This window comes from Pseudopipra pipra, chromosome 11 (genome assembly GCF_036250125.1).
Source record: "Pseudopipra pipra isolate bDixPip1 chromosome 11, bDixPip1.hap1, whole genome shotgun sequence".
In the NCBI taxonomy this organism is placed as follows: Eukaryota; Metazoa; Chordata; class Aves; order Passeriformes; family Pipridae; genus Pseudopipra; species Pseudopipra pipra.
In genome coordinates, this window is record NC_087559.1 from 19530728 (window position 1) to 19551885 (window position 21158).

General features: G+C 49.5%; 2 protein-coding genes across 5 annotated transcripts in view; one reads left to right on the forward strand and one right to left on the reverse strand.

The window, feature by feature from the left end:
• The window catches only part of LOC135420517 (uncharacterized), a 490234-nt gene that overhangs the window by 55459 nt on the left and 413617 nt on the right, over nt 1-21158 (reverse strand). The window lies entirely within an intron of this gene.
• The window catches only part of FBLN2 (fibulin 2), a 111760-nt gene continuing 91749 nt past the window's right edge, over nt 1148-21158 (forward strand). The window contains exon 1 of one of the 4 annotated variants that reach the window (XM_064668062.1): nt 1148-1307. The gene's annotated coding sequence lies outside the window, so the exon portion shown is untranslated. Of the gene's footprint in view, nt 1308-9258; nt 9506-9999; nt 10108-20459; nt 20567-21158 lie in introns of those variants that run through there. The other 3 variants (XM_064668061.1, XM_064668058.1, XM_064668059.1) reach the window with 3 other exon arrangements.

The following is a 21158-nucleotide window of genomic DNA, read 5'->3' on the forward strand; positions in this document are numbered from 1 at the left end:
AACGAGGAAAAGGGTTCTTTTTGTGTGTGGACACCATAAGAGGCCAAAGGCACTGCGCTGTCCAGAGGAATTCCAAAGAAGAAAGTGATGGTGGGTGGTGCCCAGAGGTGGAAGGGCTGCTGCAGCCCCCCCTCCTCACCCCAGGCAGGGCACACTCCTGTGTTTTCCTTGTGTTAATGGTTCCCTGCTCCCTCTCCTTGAGCCAAAACACCTCTTGGAGGACACCCTGGCTCCCCCAGGTCTGCCACAGGAAGCCTAGACCCGGCTTGGCTGCACCAAAGGTGCCGGGGGAGAAAGACCCTCCTGCATGAGGAGCCCCCTGAGGGGTCCCCTCTTGCTGGTGGGGCCTTTGGCAGCCACACAGTCACCTCTCCTCCTCCTCGGGTTAAAATCAGGGGGAAAATGAGATCCCCCTTCCTTCTCTGAGGACAGGGTTTGCACAGGGCTCAGGTGTGACTCCAACATTTTCCCTCACCCCTGTGAGGATGCTGGACTATGCAGAACTATTCCAGAAAAGCCTGGAGGTGCACAGGGGACACAGAGAAGTGGGGTTGTTCTGATGAGCAGCTACCACAGTGCTTTGGTAATCCCAGTGTTCAGATCTCACTGTGAGGACAATCAAAAAACCCACTCCAAACAAACAAACACAGTTTCCTCTGTGACCCTTTCTCTTCCCCACAGAGGCTTGTGGCTCACGCTGGAGACCACCGGGGTGGGACCTGTGGGCATCTGGGATCTGCCCACCACTGCCTGACAACCTCTTCAGAGCAACCCTTCCCCCGAAACTGGAACTGAGGACACAGTCTGGGCTGCTACAGGTCAGACCCTCACTATGGAGGATTTTTTTTTGTATTTATTTATTTTTCTTTCTGATGGTTACAATACTAATGAGCCGCATTTTTCATTCTCTCTGGCATTGTTAAGGAGAAACAAGGATATAGGGATATCCCTAAACAGTTTACGTCTGTGTTCTGAGTCTCAGAGTAAACACCCGGCCAAATTTCAGGGGGGAAACTGGAGACAGCTGTGAAAGGGGCGTTGCTGCTGTTTGTTTTACAGGGTCAGTTGTTCCCTTCAGTAGGAACGGGGGAACCACGTCCAAGGCTATCAGGAGTTGACCTTTGAGCACGAGCTAACCAGGGCCACACAGTATTCCAGCCTTGTTCCTTTCCTGCCAGCAGCATCCATGAATCCAGTGAGGCAGTATGTGCTGTGTGTGGGTGCCTATTGCACAGATCGAGCACTGCAGCTTCAGATACGGTGGGAAAACAGAAAATGAGACGTTGCAGTTGGGTTTTCCAGAGCAGGTAACATTAGGACTAATTTTTAACTTTGAACCGAGATGTTTTTGTGTGCACTGGGTATATTTGTGCAGGATGAGGTCTCCAAACAGTCCCTGTGGGGCTCAAGAGCTGGTTTTGCTAAGAACTTGGCTGGCTGTGTGTGTCTGCACTGCCCAACAACAGGGATGGCTGATAACTTTCACATGTTGTTAGAAATCCATCATGGCAGAAGTTGGTGCTAACCAGCTCACATGGCTTCCAGCTTTCCAAGATTTAATCATCAGGTTTCCAGGCTCGTTCAAGTTTTTATTAGCTCCACACCTTATGCAATTTGGGAAGCCTCTAATATGAGGCCCTGCTGCTGGCTGGAGGAGAGAGCTGGTCTGCCAGCCCTCGGTGACAGTCACCCGTGTCCCCACAGCAGTCAAAACACAGCTTTACTTGCTGCTTTGGATCATTTGTATTTTACACGAAGCGAGGAAATCAGCAATGACAACTGCATACTCTACGAGAGCAGGTTAGTTTCTATCCCAATGGGTTTATTTTAACAGAAGACTGGTTTTTTTGCTGCAAGCCTGAGGCTGGGGTAGCAGGTGGCACCAAACAGCAGTTTGTGTATGGGGTAACTTTGTGACATCTGGGGAAAAGCCATTCAGTGGTTTGTTTGTGCAGTGGGTATTTATTACCAACCCAGGATGTTACTTGAGCTCAGACCCTGTGTTTTTGGCCTCAGTGCAAACATTTGTATTTGAGCCATTCACCAGAGGAGAACAACGATCTGTGATGAGTAATTATAAGGGTTTATGCACTTCTTTGTCAAAGGGGACCTTGCTGTACCTTCCAAACTGCCAGTGACCCACACTCACTGGAGGCAGGTCTGTGCCTGTGTGGGCTGAGCTGGAAACCTCAGCAATGACAGTCTCTCCTTTGTCTTGTGTGTCAGCAGGCTGGGGTTACACCAGGGGTCCCACAGAGATTCAGGTGCTGCTCAGACCAGATCTGTGTGTGAGGACTGAGCAGCACCCGGTACCTGCAGGGGATGAGACAAAGCAACAGCCTCAGTTAAGGAGGGGATGTAAAGGGCTGCTGGGATTTGGGATCCTGCTGGAGAGCAGAGAACTGTGGAAGGCTTAAACAGTGTTTCTCTCTGCATTTGTGAGCACTAGAGATGAGACAGAGCTGGTCTTGTTTATGATTCAAGGGGTTTTGAAGGGCTGATGTTTCTGGCAATTTTCTGGTAATTCAGTGAGTGGGCAAAGGCAGCGGGGAACTCCAGACAGCAAAGCAGAAAGCTGGGAAATGGGGCTTCCCATGCAGTGACATGCAGAAGTAGCAGATGGAAATCATACTTCAGGGATGAAGACATAATCCTCTCATTTGGGGTTGGGAATGGAGTGTGTTACAGGGATTATGAACTTGCAATTGGAATCTAGACGGGAATATTCAGGCCCAGAGTGACCTTTACAAATTTATTTTGTAAATTTGGAAAGGACAGGAGGGGATCCCACATAGGCTGGTGCACATGAAAAGCACACAGAACTGATGTTGTGGATATGGGAGTGAACCCCAGTGTTGATAACAGCAGAAATAGGAGTGCAGAGGAATGTGCCTGCAGGGCTGACAGTGAACACACACAGGCCGTTTTTGGGGGGTTCTGTGGCATGAGCAGTGTGTGTATGGGCAAAGATTCTGACTCCAGCAGCAGCAGCAGCTCCCTCTGATCCTACAGGATACTGCAGCAGGAGATGGATACGTGCTCATCTTGAAAACAAATGCAAGAACCATCAATTTTAGCTGGCCATGCAAACGAGCCACAGTGCTGCTCTGAGCAGAAATACTTCCACAAAGGGAAAAGCTCCTGGCAGTAGGTGGTGAGCAGGTAAAATTCAGCACTCAGGAGGGTATGTAAGCTAAATATCTAAGTAAAGGAATGACAGAAGATACAATTTATTTCACACAAGAAGCCTGGCAAGTCCTTACTTGCACTGAAAGGCCAATGGTTAAAAAAAAACCAACACAAACTTAAGGGAGAGTTTGAAGTTCTCCCTGCCATCCTGCCTGGAGGTGGCTGTGTGACACTGCAGCCTCTCCAGTTCCATTCCTTCTCCATCCCTGCTGGGGTTGCTGCCTTTCCTCCTGCTGGGCAGCTCTCAGGGGCTGCTGCTGCTGTGTTCTCCCTGTGCCCCTGCCCCATGCTCAGATCCCAGCTGGACCTGGAGAAGAAATGGTCCAATGTCAGCAAAGAGAGGCCTTTTGCTGCCTTCTCTTTGCTGTCAATCCCTCTCCTGGTTTTCCTGCCTGCCAGTTGCTCAGTGGGTGCCCTGTGGGAGATGCCCTGTGGGAGTTGCTCCTTTGCCCTAAATAGCCCTGAACAGCTCTGAATGTGCCCTGTCAGTAAATCAGATTCCTGCCTTGGGACAATAATTTGTTCCATGCACCAATGGGGACCAGAACTGTAAGAGGACTCCAGGCTTTGCTGTTCTCATGAAGAGCCACTCCAGTTCTCAGTGTAGAGCATTTTTCCACAGAGAATGTAAAGCAGTGGAACAGGCTGCCCAGGGGAGCAGCGGAGTCACTGTACCTGGAAGTGTTTAAAAAACATGTGGATGTGGCACCTGGGGACGTGGCATCACACAGTGTGCTGAGCTGGAAGGGACCCACAAGGATCATCCAGTCCAACCCTGGCCCTGCACAGGCCCATCCCCAAGAGTCACCCCCTGTGCCCCAGAGGATCATCCAAACCCTCCTGGAGCTCTGGCAGCCTTGGGGCTGTGCCCACTGCCCTGGGGAGCCTGGGCAGTGCCCAACCAGCCTCTGGGGGAAGAACCTTTGGCTGAGATCCACCCTGAGCCTGCCCTGACACAGCTCCAGCCATTCCCTGGCTGCTGTCCCTGGTCCCCCCAGAGCAGAGCTCAGTCCCTGCCCCTCCTCTGCCTCTCCCCAGGAAGTTGCAGACTGTATTCTATGATTTTATGCACAGCTTCACAGGGCATTTTGGCCCTGCTCACAGTCTGCATCTCACAGTTCCCCTTGCTTGCTTTCTTCCACCCTGTATCCATCCTGACTTTCCCACTGGCTGCTCTCCTGTGTTCTACCCACTGCTGTACCCAGCAGGGCCGGGCACAGTGCTGACAGATCTCTGCCCCCACAGAGAGCCCTGCTGACAGTAGCAGAGCTGGATGTGGGTGCAAAAACCCACATAAGAGGAGCCCACACAGAAAGAGCCCGTGGGCTCTGGGTCCTGCTTGGCAACCTCAAGTATTTGTGAAGTTCTGCTGAAATGGCATTTCGATACTTTATCCTTTCTAAATGAGGAGCATGTTTCAGACTCAGAGGGGAGCTTCACGGGGTGCAGCCTGTTGGCTGTCACTCTTATCTTGGATATTTGTTTTGTTTACAACCTGCATGTAATTTGCTGCAGCAAATCTGAAGTGGATTTTGACAGTCTGCATTAGTCACCTCATCCACCACGGGAAGAGCTGGAGCTTCATCTGTTCTTTGAAAACTTTCAAGGTCAACACTGAACAGCTTCAAAAAAAAAAAAAAGAAAACAATAAGAAGAAACTTGTTGTTTCAATTTCATCCTCAACTTTCTCACTCTCAAACTGTTCAGGTACTGTTCAAAGGTACAAAGGATCCTGTGAGAGGAATGGGGATGGCCAGGACAAAATGGGAGATGCCAAGAGGGGCAGCTGGGGAAAAACCCCCCTCTGCCTGCTCCCTGCACATCTGCATGGATGTCAGATTTGAACCTTTACCTGCTCCCTGCACACCTGTATAGGTGTCAGATTTGAGCCACTACTGCATATTTGGAAATCAGTCCAAGCTCAAGTGCGTCTCACACCCTCAGCTGGGTTTTCTTGGGAGCTTTACATGTGACAAAAGTGAAGAACAGGCACCAAGCCCTGCCAGAGGGTGGATTGTACCTGTTTCTATGTCTGTGGGATAGAGGGAGAGCTTGCCTTGGCAGAGGGTCTGTCCCTCCATCCTGTGCCACCTGAAAGCTCCTCACTGAGGTGACACTTGCTGGCACCAGAGTGCTGAACTCCCACAGCTGTGCTTTCCAGTGTGTGCTCACTGAGGGTGGAAAACCTCGAGAATAAGGGAGAGTTTCAAGTCAGGTTCCAAGATAAAGATAATTTTCCTGCTATTTCTCCTGAATAGCTGTTTGATGTTAGATTTGGGTACATTTCTCATCCACTTGCAGTAAAATGTCGGAATCTGAAAGAATACTTTATCAAATGCTGCTTCTAAGTGCTCTTGGCTTGCCAGTACATTAAATTAATGAGAAGTCACTGTCAGGCACACTCTCTCCTTGCTTGAAGAATTATGCTTTACTCTGTTTCACATGTACAGCCATATTTCCTCCCAGGGCACAGAGTGTGAATGTGACCAAACACCTGCAGAAAAGCTGGCTTCTGATAAAGAAAGGGAGATGCTGTTTTCCTCCTAAACTGTCTGAGTAAGTAATTCTCACACTGCATTCATCCAGCACCGCAGGAATCTTCTCCTGTGAGCTGGTTCTTTAACTTTCCCCCGTTAAGAGTTCAGCCGTGCAGGTCATGGCAAATCTTTGAGTCCTGGTGATCAGAAAGCTCCAGAACAGTAAGAGCTGGAGTGGGCTCAGAGCAGACATACATTGTGATTGATTTGTTTGGATTGGGCCGGTCTGTACATTGTGCCACTCTTCTCTCCTCTGCAATGTGTTCTATTATTGACTCCCTGGTATTTCAGAGCAGCAGCATCTGCTAAAAGCTTTTCCTATGTGAGCTGTGCATTTCTTATGTTTCCCAGCCATACACTGCAATGAAAGGCATGCTGGGAGTGGCCTGACTTTGGCCAAGAAGGCTTTGTTTGCTACTGCTTTGTGACATCTTCCCGAATTCTGAAAAACTGTGGTTGGATGAGGACACGCGAGCAAATATTTCAGTCTGAGTCTGCCTGCACTTGACATTTGTTCTGCTCTGCTCTGCTCTGTGGTGGTTCAGCCAGAGTAGCACCACTTTAAAGTGGGAATGCCAGAGCCATGTGGAAAGGACAGTCACAGAAGGGATGTGGCAAAAGAGTTCCTACAGTTTACAGGGGCAGAAGAAGGGGGTAGAGGACGCTGGTGGTGTGGTTCCCACTGGCCTGCAATTAGGAAATTGTTGCTTAGAAAACACTAAAGACCTGGTTTTGTGTCTTAGCTCTGGAATTCTGCAATGTCACATCTTCTCACCCCTGGTTTGGGTTGTCTTCTTTTTTGGGGCTTTTATTTGGAAAATAAGTTGCTTCGAAGTGGGTCAAGGATTAACCACACCAGAGGCTCCTCTGTGTCCTGGTTCCCTGGCTGTCTCTTGGAAGGAGGCAGTGCTACCCCCCTCCCCTTTAGTCCCAGTGCAGACCTCAGAGCTTCAGGAGTGTTGGAGATGCAAAAACTGGCTGAATCAAACAAACATTTTCCCTCCTGAAGTCAGACTTCCAAAGAGTTAGTTTTGCTTTCCAAAGCTAGTCCCTGAGTGGGTATGTGCTTATCCCACCCATGAGAGAGGCTGCTCTGGATCTTTGTGTGGATTCACATGACCTCCTTTCAGTCCCCAGACAATGCTGTCAGTTTTCTTTCACTAGGAAATGATGGATATTTCCTTTAGCCTCACTTCATTGAGGCTAAATACTAATACATCCTGGATGTATTAGTTCTTCAGTGTCACTTGAAGTCAAACCAAAACATTTTAGGCAATCTTATGATGTTAAAAAAATTACTCTGTTTCTGAGCCATATTTTTACTTGGCTAAGTTGAGTGAAAGCACTGCCTGAAGACAGGCCACCACTGTAGGAGTTCAACTTTTGGGTTCAGTTAGGACTTGCTGGGTTCACTCCTGGGTGCTGTGCTGAGGTGCAGCAGAGCAGAGCTGGCAAGTTACTTAAACATAGTTTTGCTCTGCTGAGGAGTTTCTGTTCTCTCCAGTAAGGCCCTCTGGGGCTGTGTTGCATGTGTTACTGCTGTTTTACTCTGATATGAAAAGGGATGCACTGGTTTCTCCTGTGGTATGTCAGAGCAGGGCAGAATCTGCTCCCCATGTCACAGTCACCCACCCTGGCAGTGCCACTGCTCTTCTCTAGCTGCTCAATGCTCAGCTGCTGGACACCAGACTGAGATCCTGCACGTGGCTTCCCCACATCTCTCCACTACTAAAGGTGCTCCAACAAACACCAAGTTTGTGGCTGTCTCCTCCTGAAGTCTCCCCATTCCTGTACACTCAGCTCTGGGTGTTGGAAATGTGGTTGTGGAAGTGGCAAGAAGGATTTTTAACTCCTGTCTTTAACGGGTCTCATAGTCAGGATCTCCTGCCTGTGTGGGCCGTGTTGGTAGTGACAGTTAAAGGGTGTTTTGGGGAGAGGAAACTTTATGCTGAAGATCTGACAGAGCCAGGGGTGCAGCTTGCACCTCCTCCCGGATCTGAGGAAGGATTTGTGTGCCTGGAAGCTGCTGAAGTATCTCCCATGTGCATCAATTGGTCTTGGGAGAGATTTTAGTCCTACCTACAAACTTGGCCTTGCTAAGCCCATCGTGGCTTTAACAGCAAAAGCTGTTGGAGTGATTTTAGGAGACTTCTGTAATTCCTGTTGTAGTTTTATCGCAGTCCTGACTCCATTGGTCTCTCCTGGTCTCCCTCAAACATGTGTGACTCAGTCAGGGTGTGGAGCTGGTAGACGTGGGCTTGCTCCCAGCTCGGCCACAAACCCAGTGCAAAGCCCAGATGAAGTGTTACCACTGGCTCTGCTGCTCCCCATCTGCCCCTGCCACAGTGGGGGACAGCAAGAGGCACTCATGGGCTGTCACCAGACTATTTAAAAGGGACTATAACACTGCCTTCAGAGCAGCAGTGCTCACGCTGCACCTCTGCAGAGGAAGAAGAAACCAGAGTCCTCAGGTCTTTCTATGCCTTCATTTTTCCTCCAGATGAAATTCAAGACTGTGCAGGATCCTTTTTGAAGGGCTGATTGTTTGCTCACAAAGTAAAAAGCATTTTTCTCTCTGGCTACAGTTACACAATGATTTTGTATGGTTGGTCCATCCCTGAGGGTGTCCGGCAGCAAACCCCCTCCCCACACACACTGCAGCATCACACAATAAGACAGTCCCACTTTCCCAGGCTTTGGCTGTGTTGGAGACAGGATACCACAGCACTCAGAGATGGAAATTCTTACCCTGCCACTTTTCCCTAATTGTGCACACATTTTGTCTGTGCAGGCTTCAGCCTTGCCTGTGAATGGGAGCAGCTGAGAGCCAGAGCCAGTCCAAAAGTTTCTTCAACATGTTTCATTTTTACTGTCAGACGGGCTGGGCTGTGTTTGCCACGAGGAAGAGTGGAGGAGGAGGGCATGATGAGGAACCTCTCCCCCAGGGTGGCAGTGACAGAAGGTGACCAAGCACTGCACAGAGCCACCACCTCTGACTGCAGCAGTCGATTCTGCTCCATCCCTTGGTTGCCAGGAAGGGCAAAGCTGGCAGCCAGGCCGTGGATGCTCAGCTGCCTCCTTCAGCTGTTTGCAGCTGTCTGCTTGGCCTGGGCCAGGGGCAGGCTGGTGCTGCAGAGCTGGCTGGCTGTGGACTGGACGGTGGCCTTGGTGGGACAGTGAGTGCCCTGCTCCCATGCCCTTCCCTGCAGGCTTGGGCAGAGCTGTCCTGCCAACAGCCCTGGTGGACATCAGAGAGGCTGAGCAGTGAGGCCTGGGCATGCAGTGGGGGTTGGTTGGTCCCTTCCTCCCATAACCAGTGCCCAAGAAGATGGAGGAGCTCTGCAGAGTGAAATGTCCTGGCTGTTTTGTCCCGGTGCTGCCCCAGGGGCTTGGGACAGAGCTCCAGGGCCGGCCCTACAGCCAGGCTGAGGGCTGGAAACAGCTTGTACTGAAGGGACAGAAACGCAGCCTAAAGGGAGGTCCCAGAGCTCCCATCCAGGGCGAGAGGCTCCCTGTGACAGCCCCCCGAGCCCACGGGCAGGTCCTGCTGCCTGGGGGGAGCAGCACCCGGGGTTCTCTGAGGACCCTCTGGGAAAGGATGTTTTCCCGATGACATAGTGCTGCAGGGACTTTTTTTTTCTCGGGGACTTGTCTGTAATTTATCCCAGGATGGGTTTCTATAAACAGTCTCTATTGTCATATAAATATGACAGCGGGACCCTCTCGATGAACACACTGGGGTCCAACCATCCGATGTCTCCCTGACGGCTCTCAGCAAGGTAAGCTTGGGGCCACCTGGGACAAAAAGCACAGGAGAAGCCCTTCTCGGCGCAGTTTCAAGGCCACCTTTGACCGGCAGAGGGGGGTTAACCCGGGCAGAGCGGGGCTCGTCTCTCACCCCCGGCTGCTCCCGGTGTGCCTGCGGCCGCGGGCTGGGGGAGCGCTGAACACATCCCCTGGCAGCGGCGTGTCTGCCGAGCTCCCGAACACATCCCCTGGCTCCGCCGTGCCCGCCGGGCTCCCGAACACATCCCCTGTGCCCGCCGAGCTCCCGAACACATCCCCTGTGCCCGCCGAGCTCCCGAACACATCCCCTGTGCCCGCCGAGCTCCCGAACACATCCCCTGTGCCCGCCGAGCTCCCGAACACATCCCCTGTGCCCGCCGAGCTCCCGAACACATCCCCTGTGCCCGCCGAGCTCCGCGGGCTCCCCGGGGCCGGGGCGCTCCCGTCCCTCCTCCTCCCGCCCGGCCGCGGCCGCGGCCCCGCTGTCAGCTTGGACAAACCTCCCAAAGCCGCAGCTTTCCGGCCCCTCCTCCGGCTCCCGGGGTCCGCGGCCCCTTCCCCGCGGAGCGGAGCGCACGGAGCGGCGGCGCGGGCGGTAAGTGCGGGCGGGGCAGGCGCGGAGCCCCCGAGCCCGGCCGGGGGTCCCGGAGCGGCCCCGCTCAGCCCCTCGGGGCGGCGGACACGACTCAAAGCCCTCTCTCCCGGCTCCAATCCGCGGCTATTTCCTTACGCTGTTCCTCTGCTTTCTTTCTCCTTTTTAATTTTTTTTTTTTTTGCACCCCCGTTGTTCTGAAAGTGGCGAATTGTCAAAAAAAAAAAAAAAAAAGAAAAAGTTGCTGTGGATGTTTCGGAGCTGTTGCTTTATTGAAAACAACTCCCTGGGTGGAGGAGGCGAGAGCAGCCCGCGGGGCGGTGGGAGTGTTTGCAAAGCAAAATGTCATTTGGAGGTGGGGGGAAAGCTGGAGAAATTGTTTCCATGAACGTGTTCTCCGAGTTGTGCGGGATTGCCCGACTCCCGTGAGCCGAAAGAAAACCAGTAGGAAGTTTGAAAGGCAGAGGAGAAAGTGTACGGGATAACTAAGAAAAGTGCTGCTGAGCTTGGGGTTCTGGACCAGGGGCTAAATGGACCAGGGGGCCGTGTCTGGGAGATCTGGGGGACCAGGGGATCAGGGGCTGTGCTCGGTAGGTTTGGGGGACCAGGGGACCGGGGGCTGTGTCAGAGAGGTTCGGGGACCAGTGGAGCAGTGGGCTCTGCTGGGGAGGTTTGGGGACCAGGCTTGTAGGGTCAGTGGAGGAGTTCGTCCTCCAGCAGCAGAATCGCTGCCGGTGTGTTCTGGGCTGAGCAGGACCCGGCCGGTTCTCTGCCCCCACGTCTCCCCTCACCTTATCTCTTCCTCTTGTCACTCAAAGGCTTGTGCAGGAGCCTGCTGGTCGCCCTGAGCTGAGCTGCCCTCGGGGAGCGAGGCCAGCGGAGGTGGGTTTGGCTGCGTGGTCTGTCCCACCTCGCAGAAAGGGCCTTTGATCTCATATGTGCCACACTGGCATTGAATTTTCTCTCTTTCTCATCTAAAATTGCCCCTCTAAACCTTTGGTACTGAAAGAGAAGATGGTGTTATTGCCAAGTTCTCTTAGCACAAGGTTTTGTTTCGTTGCACTCGTAGGTGATGAGTCCAGGGGTGGTGTTTGGGACTGGATCTGTTCCTGTGGTTTTCTAACACACCAGCAGCACCTGATCTCCTTTCCTGCTCCTCCTCATGACATGTCATTGCTTTAGGCATCCTTGGCCTTTTGGTTGCAGAAGGAGGCTCTGGCCACATCTCATAACATGGCTTTACTTATAACTTGGTTAGAAGTCATTTAACAACAAAAACTACAGCTCATGGTATGTGGTTAATGGGTGTGAAATTATCTGAGAGACAGAAATCACCCTTATTAGTGGAACAGACGAAACTAGTTTTATTATGAAAGACTTTCCCTGAATGGCAGAATGGAGTCTATAGAGAATAAAAAAAGGTCTTTTAGCTGGTTCTTTTCCCAAGTGGAGTCAGCTGGACCTTCAAAATCACTTTGAAGACAGTTACACCAGCATTAATAGGGCTAATGTTGGCCTAAAAATATCATCCAAAAATCACACCCTTAATTGGCATTACTTTGTTGGCAAACCTTTCCCAGTGCTGCCTTATTCCTCAACAGCCATGTTATTTTAATTGCATCCATGTATCCTGTCTCAAAGGCAAGGCTCTGAGCAGGATTTATTGAGCTTAGTGTGGTGACTGGAGCTTTACCTTCTCCACTAAAGACAAGAAACTGATGGGATCTGCTCCAGTACTGTCTCTGGCTGGGATTGAGCCCTGGCATTACACTTTTTGGAAAGATTTTATTTTGCTGGACAGTTCCTCAACAACAGGAAGGACAGTGCTGGGGCATTTCCACACTGCCAGAACCCCTCCAGCCCTGTGGATGTCCCTTTGCAGCAGCAGAGTAGTTACAGTCCATCTCCAGGCTGTGTTTTAACACTCCATGTTAAAAATTATGCTTTTTGTGCCACTTTATTGTGTGTGTTGGAAGCTCTAAGGGCTGCTGTTGCTCTCGTTGCTGCAGTGCCGGGTATCTGCTCTCAGCTCTCAAAGGCTGCATGGAGACTTTGGATATGGAAAGGACCTTGGCTGTCCTTCCCCTTCATCCCTCTGCCCTTAGATTTTGCATCCCGTGCAATCCAAGCCAAGCCTGCCATCCATGCCTTTCACAGCTGCCTGAATTCTGGGAGATGACAAATGTTTACAGTGTTGGTCCTGTCTTTCAGACTGTTCTTTGGAAATGTTTCCATGCCTGAGAGTTTCTTCCCATAGTTTGTGGGTACGAGGTGGGATTGAACTGCTTCTGGCAAAACCAGAAGTGTCCCTTAAATTCTCCAGAGATTTTTGTGGTTGCTGAAAGACTTGCAGTGGGCACATGCTTTCCTACAGCTGCCTTCTGGCTGCTGAGCAGAAGAAACCAGAGAGCTGCTGGCTGGGGGCTGCTTGTCTCTTCCCTGAGCCTTTGACCTTGGGGCCACCACCATCTCAGGTGGCCTCACGCTGCCCTGGGAGCTCCCCTTCCTCCTCCATCCCAGGGCCAGGGTGTTTCTTTCGTAAGTTCTGTGCAGATCCCTGGTGGTAGGAAGAACCTTGACGCCTAATTATTGTGCCTCTTATCTCGCCTTCGATGTGCCACCAGCCCATGTGTTTAGAATAAGGCTCTGATCTCGTGATATGGTCTCACACATTCACTTTTGTTTAGCTTTTCCCCCCATTCTCTTGCATGAGAAATTTGGGTTTCCTTCCAGCTCATTGGCATAACATTAACCTTTCTTTCTGCTGGAAGTGACATGTTGCCTTTAAAAACAGTGGCCTGGATTTAATATCCCAAGGAGTCCTTTTCCAATTCTATGTTCATATAGATCAGGAATTAAACAAAAGAAACTTGGAACGGGGCTTTCCAACAAGTGGTTTGTTTTCTCCTGCTTATGTTATTGTGGCCTTTTTGTAAGAAATCAAACTGTTGAAACAAACATATATCTCACTTAGATATGAAGAAATGCAGCTCACTTGTGGCCTGGATCCACTCCTGCTCCTGCTGAACGTGATTAGAGCAAGACCAGACCCTTTGAGTTACCATTTCATCCGTGTGTGTTACAAACCTAAGATGTTATTCATGAAAATTAAGCTGTGTTAATTACATCTCTTGGTCTGCTTTAAGACAGACACACATTCCTGTCTGTCTTGTTTGCTAATGAGCTCTGTGGATGGGATCCAGAATCGGGGGGAAGGTTAAGCCCTGTCACAGATGCACCGCCTTCCCGGAGCAGATGTGAGCTCCCTGCGGGAGGGGAGCCGCTGTTTGACCGGGACATGTCCCTGACGTTTATGGCTGGGTGCACCGGAGCCCGTGGCTCTCAGCAGTGTGGGCTCCTTTTTATGAATGAAGGCAGGCGTGGCTGCCGAGCCTCCAGAGCGGTGCCAGGAATGCGGGATTGCGGAGCCGGGCGGAGGCGGGAGCGGGAGAAGCCCTTGGGCAGCGGCGGCTCCACCGTGGCACGGCTGGGCTGGGCTGGGCTGAGGGGACCCCGGGGAGGAAAAGCCATCAAGAAGGACGTCCCAACAGTCCCACCATCACACACTCCTAGTTCTTTTTTCCCTTTTTCCTCTTTTTTTTTTTTTTTTTTTTAATCCTTCTGTTAGCTCAGTTCTGGATTCTGCTCCCGACTCTCTTCAGTGAGCACACCTTGGAGAGGCAAGGAGCTCATTTTTTCCTGTATCCACAGAAGCTTTTAGTAACTGCTAACCCCTTACACCTGTACATGGAAGTCAGAAAAAGGATCTTAATGCAGTTTTGTCTAGACTGGTGATGGAGGAAGAGAGAGGAAGCAATTCCTGGGGCAGGCATACATGACTTTTTGGAAACAGAAAATACAACCAGCAAAGGTTATATCCCCACCAGACCTGGCAGGAGGGGTCTTATGGGTGTTCTTAATCCACCTCACTGCAAATTCAGCCAGGTTAGCTCAAACCACCTTTGTTTTTGACTTAAGTGAGCTGAGTCTGCACTAGTGCAGTGAATGTTCCCTCTGTGCCTCCTGCCAGACACGCGGTGGGGACAACCAGCCAGCTGCTGGTGCTCAGCCAGCTCCTGCTCAGCCAGGCCAGGAGACACTGCTTGGGTGTCCCCCAGGCTTTGCTTAAGTGAGAGCTGAGCCATTTGTCCAGTATCAGCTTAACCAGGCTGGATCAGCTTAAGATGTGCCCCTCAGTTCGTGCGGTCCTAAATCATGTCAGGGTGGTACCTGTCCCCCAGCTCTTCCCTGTTCCTGCTGGGAAATCTCACAGGTCCCTGGTGCTCCCGGGACCAGCTGGAATCCTGCAGGGCATCTCTCTGGTTCCCACTGAACCCACGGAAGGACAGACCTGTTCTTTTACCTGGGGATTTGTGAACCTCTTAGGATGATACTGGATATGCACATACAGAGGTTTAGAGGATGCCTGGGAGATATGAATTTCCATTTAAATTAAAAGGCAGTTTGTTGTCTGAGTTTCTGTGCAATCCCATTTGAAGTGTTTTATAGAAACAATTTATAGGACTGTTGCTTTTTTGTGCTGTGCACTGGGCTTTGGAGGGCAGGTTACTTATAAAAAAATGAAGGTGGAAGCTGGAAAAACTGTTTTGCTGGTGTGATGAATCTTCAGATCGGAACAAGAGCATACATTTAAAACTCTGAAGCGAAACCTTTACACAGGAGAATGCTATTCTAAATATATGCCTGAAATAGGGGAAAAATCCCCCCCACTTCTGCAAATGATTTTTTTTTTCAAGAATTAAACCAACTGTTTAGAAATGATTAATTACTGTAACATGTGAGCGCTGTAAAGTCTCATCTATTCACAGTAGTATTTCAAATGATTTAAAGTTGTTTGCTCAAGGTTTGCTTTTAGCATGTCATTAAATGTCATGGATTTATTCCAGCTGTCCTCCACAAATGTATTACTTGTGAGGGATTTTGCATGGGAACAGGCTGCCAGATTTTAGTTTTGATAGCAAAGCCCAATTTTATTTTATTTTTAATCTAGTTTTGCTTTGCTAAGTGTATGAATGGCTTTCAGTGGAGTTGGCACAGAAGATGGTAAAAGCTCTCCTGGGTGGAGTTATTGGACCTGGTTTGCACCTTCTGAACCCCCTTGAGAAGGGTGGGCAGCTTGTGCAGATACCTGAGCTCTCTGACCCCTGCCAGCCCCACTGCCCCACTGGGGGCTGTGACTGGTCACTGCAGAGTTCCCACGAGCACTTCCTAATTCGCTTTAGGCAAAACCAAGTGGATTATCTCAAGCCACTAATTAGACTGTTGAAGATAATCCCGCTGGCTTTTGGGTTTGCCTCTCCTTGCTGAAGGGCATGAGGGAGGCTGAGGGAGGCTGTGGGACCAGCCACCCCCGCAGGGAGCTGGGCTGTTGTGGGGTGAGGGCAGAGCTGGAGGTGCCTCCCCAGCACACGGGAGGGGACTGGCACCAGGGACTCACCAACAGCCAGCAGTGAAGAGAACTTCTTTGACTGAGCTGCTGAGGCTTTGCCCACTGCCTCTACCAGGTCTGTTGAGGCTTATTTTTTATTTATTTATTTTTAATTTATTCGGTTTTCATAACCAGAACACTTAGACTTGGTAGCACGGCACATTTTCCTGTTCTAATGGGATCTGCCTCATGACTGGAGCTCTGTCATACAATCAGTGTCACACACAGTCTGATGGGCTTGAAAGGCTGGGTATGATCCATCTGTAAAACTGGTTGGAAAGGGCGTCATCTGAGACTTCCAGAGCAGCTTGGTTTGGGGGATTACCCCTCAGTTCTGAACTGGGAAGTGGTGGAAGTGGCTCTGCTCAGTGAGAGCAGCTGAGAATGTTCTGAAACATTTTGCCTTTAGAGCGAAACCAAAAATGCAGTTGCTTTCTGACTTGCTGGTTGGTTCCTGCCATGGCTGCTTGCTTATCCAGGAGGATGTGTCCTGTGGAAAGGGTTTGTAATAATTCATGGGCTTTTGTAAAATGCAGATGTTAACAGCAAGAGTGCCTGATAAGCAATCTCTCTTTGCTTTTATTAAGATGTTTGCATTCTTCTCAAGGTGTTGACATAGCACACTATACCCTGGGGTGCTGCAAGTGTCTGAATATTTAGGATGTGTAAAAGAGCAAGAACATTTAATAATGTCTCTCCAGTCTGGGCAAACAGGTTAACTTGACTGCACCACTTTTATTCCTCTATTTAAACAGACTGAACTAAGGAGCCAGTAATCAAAAAGGAAATTCACTGGGGTGTACTTAAATTTACTAAAATCTCTCCTCCTGTAACGAGGGAAAAAAATAAATCAGCACTTTATGATGTTTGCTGTGAAAATGAAGCATCTCTCTAGACTAGACAGCTCATGAATTTCATTCTTGGTTACACTGCTGCAGTTTGGGGCTGCTGTCTCTGAGGCTGTAAATAGCATTTTGTTGTGTGTTTGTGCAGTGCTGGGCATGTGCAGCTGAGGTCCCATGTGCTGCCACAGCTGTGGGATGTCTTTGCACTGGGAAAAATTCCACTAACTGGGAATTGGAACTAGATGATCTGGAGCTGGATCTAAATGATCTTTAAGGTCCCTTCCAACCCAAATCATTCTGTGACCATTCTATGAAAACAGGCAGTGAAATGTCTGTGTTTCAAATAATCTCCACTGGGTGTGTTTGAAAGGAAGTGTTTCCATTTGGTTTTAAATGGACATTTGAGTTCCCTTTCCTAAAACTCACTTAAAGAGCCTAAATAACATCTGGCATCAGTAATATACCTGTGTTTGGTCCTTAGCAGAGGACACAACACCCATTTGGTGACTGGGCTGGGTGCAGAGCTGGGTGTTCACAGGAGCAGAGCCCAGGATTTGTGTAATAACACTGGTAACAACTTCTGCTTGTTTCTCAATGACATTTTTTCCTGATGGGTAAATTAAGTATGTCTCGTTTCCTCATTATAAAGAAAAGCTCAGTAAAAGAAGAAAAATGCTTTCTGCAAAGGTCCTGTTTTCATCTTCATTTCGTTAACAGGATTTGTCATCCATCTGACCTGCCTCCCCTCCCCTCCTTATTGACACTGATATTAGAAGTATGGGAAAACTTAGACTGTTGGCAGAATGGGTGGAAAATCAAATGTTTAATGTTTTGCTTGAACATTTTGTGGTTTCTCCTGAAATTCTTTGTCTGAAACAAAGGATGTTCTTTGTTCTTTATTGGGAGGTTTGCTTTTTTACTTGAAAAAAATATGCAATGTCATTGTGGATTGCAGAATTTTCTACAGAAATGACATAAGTCTCTACAAAACCACTTTTTTTTTAAGACCTGGAAAAAGTGAAGACAGTTACAAACTGCAAAAACTTCTCTGTTTTGATGGTTTGTTGGCAGATTCTTACAAATACATTCAGAATCAAAATATTAGTGATCTGGAAAAATCTCGAAATAGAGTAATTTCACATGACCCCCTCTTGGAAGCTTCTAAGTTTTGCATTCTTTGGTCCAACACAATTCCCACTGAAGAAATACTTCAAAAAAACAAGATTATGGATCCTTTTAACAATGTCACTCCTTGCTTTTTGGGTACTGTGCTAAGCTGTGTTTATATCTCTCAATCTCACCCTGATTTATGTGATCAAAATGAAGGATTCACGGATTTGTTTGGAGCCTGGAAAAGACATGCACTGAACCCCAAGGCAGACAGTCGGTGCCCTGCTGGACTCACAGGCTGCGGGGGTGCCGGGGGGTGTCCCCTCCCCACAGTCCCTGTGCCCTGGCTGGGTGGCACCTCGGGGGCCCCTGGGCCTCCCCACCTCCTCCAGGCCTGAGGAGCAGCCTGGGAGCAGCCCCGAGGGAGGGGAGGTGCTGCTGGTCTGAAGCAGAAAGAAAAGGTGGCTCTGGGATGCTCAGGGTGAAAGGACCTTGCCCTCACACACCCTTCCAGCCAGGCTGGATTAGCTCAGATGGGCAGAGCCTGGTGCCAATAATGCCAAAGGTGTGGGTTCAGTCCCTGGAGGGGACACTCACTGAAGAGTTGGACTTGAAGATCCTTGTGGGTCCTTTCCAACTCAGAATATTCTGTGATTTTACTGGCATGCTTGTGCTGTTGAGTAGCTGCTGGTTGTCACTCCAAGAGTATTCCTTTGTTATTTCAGAATTACTGAGACACTTAATTGGCTGTTCATTAGCTGCCTTAGAGAAAAATAAATTTGATTAATCATCATTTCAGCAAATTATAGCGTGTTCTACAGGCTAATGAAACTAAAGAGTGACGATCTGGCTTCCTGCAGAGGGCTGTGCCCTGCAGCCCCCCCAGCCTGGCATCACCTGGAGGGCTTGGGGGGCACAGAAATAATGGGGACACCCACATAAATCAGGATGAGGCACCTGGTGGGGGGGTGAGGACCATAGAGCACTGCTGGAGCACAGTGGAGATGGTGCCTGTGCCTGGCAGAGGGACAGGCTGTGGATTCCTTATGGTGATGCCCTGGCACAGGTTGCCCAGAGAAGCTGTGGCTGCCGCATCCCTGGAAGTGTCCAAGGCCAGGTTGGATGGTGCTTGGAGCAACCTGGGCTAGTGGAAGGTGTCCCTGCCTGTGGCAGAGGTGGGACTGGATGGGCTTTAAAGTCCCTTCCCACCCAAACCATTCCATAATTCCATGATATAAACACAGCCAGCAAGAGAGACGGCTGTTGGCCTCAATTCTTAACCTCTGAGGTCACTTCACTTCCTTTTTGTTACTATTTTTTTTTAAGCAATTGTCATTATAACTGGTCAAGATCAAATTTCTGAGCTAAGATGTTGAATTCAGGCTTGAAGAATATATATTTTTCTCTGAAATAGTCCAATATATTGCATTATTTCAAGGTTTACCTTACCCACATGCTAATTTCAGGCAAAACTGGTTTTAGTAAATTATGCAACGGGGAAGATACAACTCTCACCTTTGCTTTAGAATAGAAGTCTAGAGTTTGAAGACAGGAAAACTTGGCAGATGCAGAATGTAATCGTTAGAAATCCTACACAAGGGATTTATAGGTGTTACACACAAGGCCAAGAATTTAAAAAGCAGGTTCCTTACACGAAATTGCTTTGCTGCCTTCTGGCCAAGACTTAAAGTTCCCCCAAAGCTTTCCTATTTTCTGCCGTCTTTGTGTCTTACATCCTTCCTCTTCCAAGATCCCTGACTGTTTCTTCCCTTTAATCTCTTTTAGGGGCCCTTTCTTGGCTGTTCCAAAGCAGCTATAGCTGCTCCCCCCATCTGCCTGGGGCTGGTGGAGTAACAGAAACCTCCCCTCTTGCTGCCAGGAGGGGCTCCCTCAGCCTCCCCAACTGTGCTTGGGTCATTGACATTGTTGACATTGGGATTACTTGGAATTTGCTTTCAAGAACATTGGGAATAGCCCAACCACGATCAGTTTGCACCTCACCCTTGTTGCTCAGGAAACACCTACACCAGGCTGGTGCTGGTTGGGATCCCCTGGGTTTGGTGCACACTCTTTAGGAACTCATGGTGTGGCTGGGTGACAGGATTTGAGCACTACTGTCCTTCTCTGCAGCTTCTCTGGGGTGTGTGTGTGTGTGCTTGACAGCTTCACAACTGGTTTAACTCTTCCCTGTGCAGAATTTGGGAGCAAGAGGCATTTCCTCCTCTGAAGTGTAGTGTTGTCATCCTTAAGCACGATGGTGATTGCAAATTCAAACAGAAGGAGATCAATAATTGTAGAAGGATATTAAAAGAAGAACAAATTGACCAAGTTCAGAGGCTTGTTTTCTGTTGGTTTTTTGTTTGTTTGTTTTGGTAGTAGAAAGGTGTCTTCTGTTAGCAGAAGAAATGGAGAGTGTTTCTCACTTAACTGGTGGCAACACTGGAGAGGAATGGATGGGACTCTTGCAGCCCAGCCTGTGTAATGTCTGCATTGCCAAAGATCCCAGACCAGATGCCCAGGGCTTTGCTGGGTCTCAAGGGGCCTCACCAGAGCTCCCTCAGTGGAATCCTTGGCGCTGGCCATGGGGATGGTGGTGCCCTCAGCAGGGAGGTGGTGCCCTCAGCCCCTTCTGTGCTGGGCTCTGCTCCCCTCAGCGCTGGGCACCCGGGGAAGGGACACAAGGGCCTCAGCAGCCCCCTGAATCCCCCAGCCCAGGGCCTGGGAGGTGGGAAGGAGCCGTTTTGGGGGCCCCTGGAGTGCAAGAGGCAGCCCCAGCGCTGCCCTGGCTGTACCTGGGTCAGGCAGCCCTAGGCTGGGCTTTGAAATGTGAAGCAGCTTCCTTAGGCATTGCGGGAGGTAAAAAGTGAATTAACCATATCATAGGCACATGGTACTTCCCTGCTCAGATTACACTACAAAATCTGGGCAGTTCCTAAGATAGAGCTGGAAAAGGGGATTTGGGAGTGTGAGCAGCACTTGGAGCAGAGCACAGCTGACATGGCTGGGAACAAAAGGTGACAGGAGAACTCACCACATCTGCATTGCTGCTCGTCCACAGGTCAGCAGAAATCCTTCCTCACTGGACATTTGTTGCAGATTTACTGGGAGAAGCGTAAAATAACTTTGTTTGAGTGCTGGCTTTGCTTTGTGCCTTGTATTCTGCTACTTGCAAAGACTGTCTCTGGCTGGGTTTCGCTTTGAGTTTTAAACTTAGTTTTCCAGCTTTACTTTCTAACTGTTCCTCGGGCTCTAAAGCTCTTGTTAAAGATCTTCGGTTTGATACCGTTTAAAGACTTAAGTAGAGAGGGGAGGGTTTGCTTTGTTAGTTAAGGCTGCTAAAGCTGGGTCTGCTCCGCTCGTGGACAAAGCTTTTTGCTTTTTTGCAAAATACTCCATAAGCAACACATGTTTGTGCTATTTGTCAGATCTTCACGGGCTTTTTTATTTTTTTATTTTTTTTTACCTTCTCCTCAAAGCAAGCTTCTTACAAAACCAATTATTTTTAATGCTGCTTCTGGCCTTTTGACTGGGAATTCGGAGAGGGTTTTACCTCACGGGCTGGAGCGAAAGTTGGGTTTGTTTTTGTTAATGTAAGTCAAGGAGTAGCAATGATTCACTGTGACAGGCTGAATGTGAGCCATATGAACCGA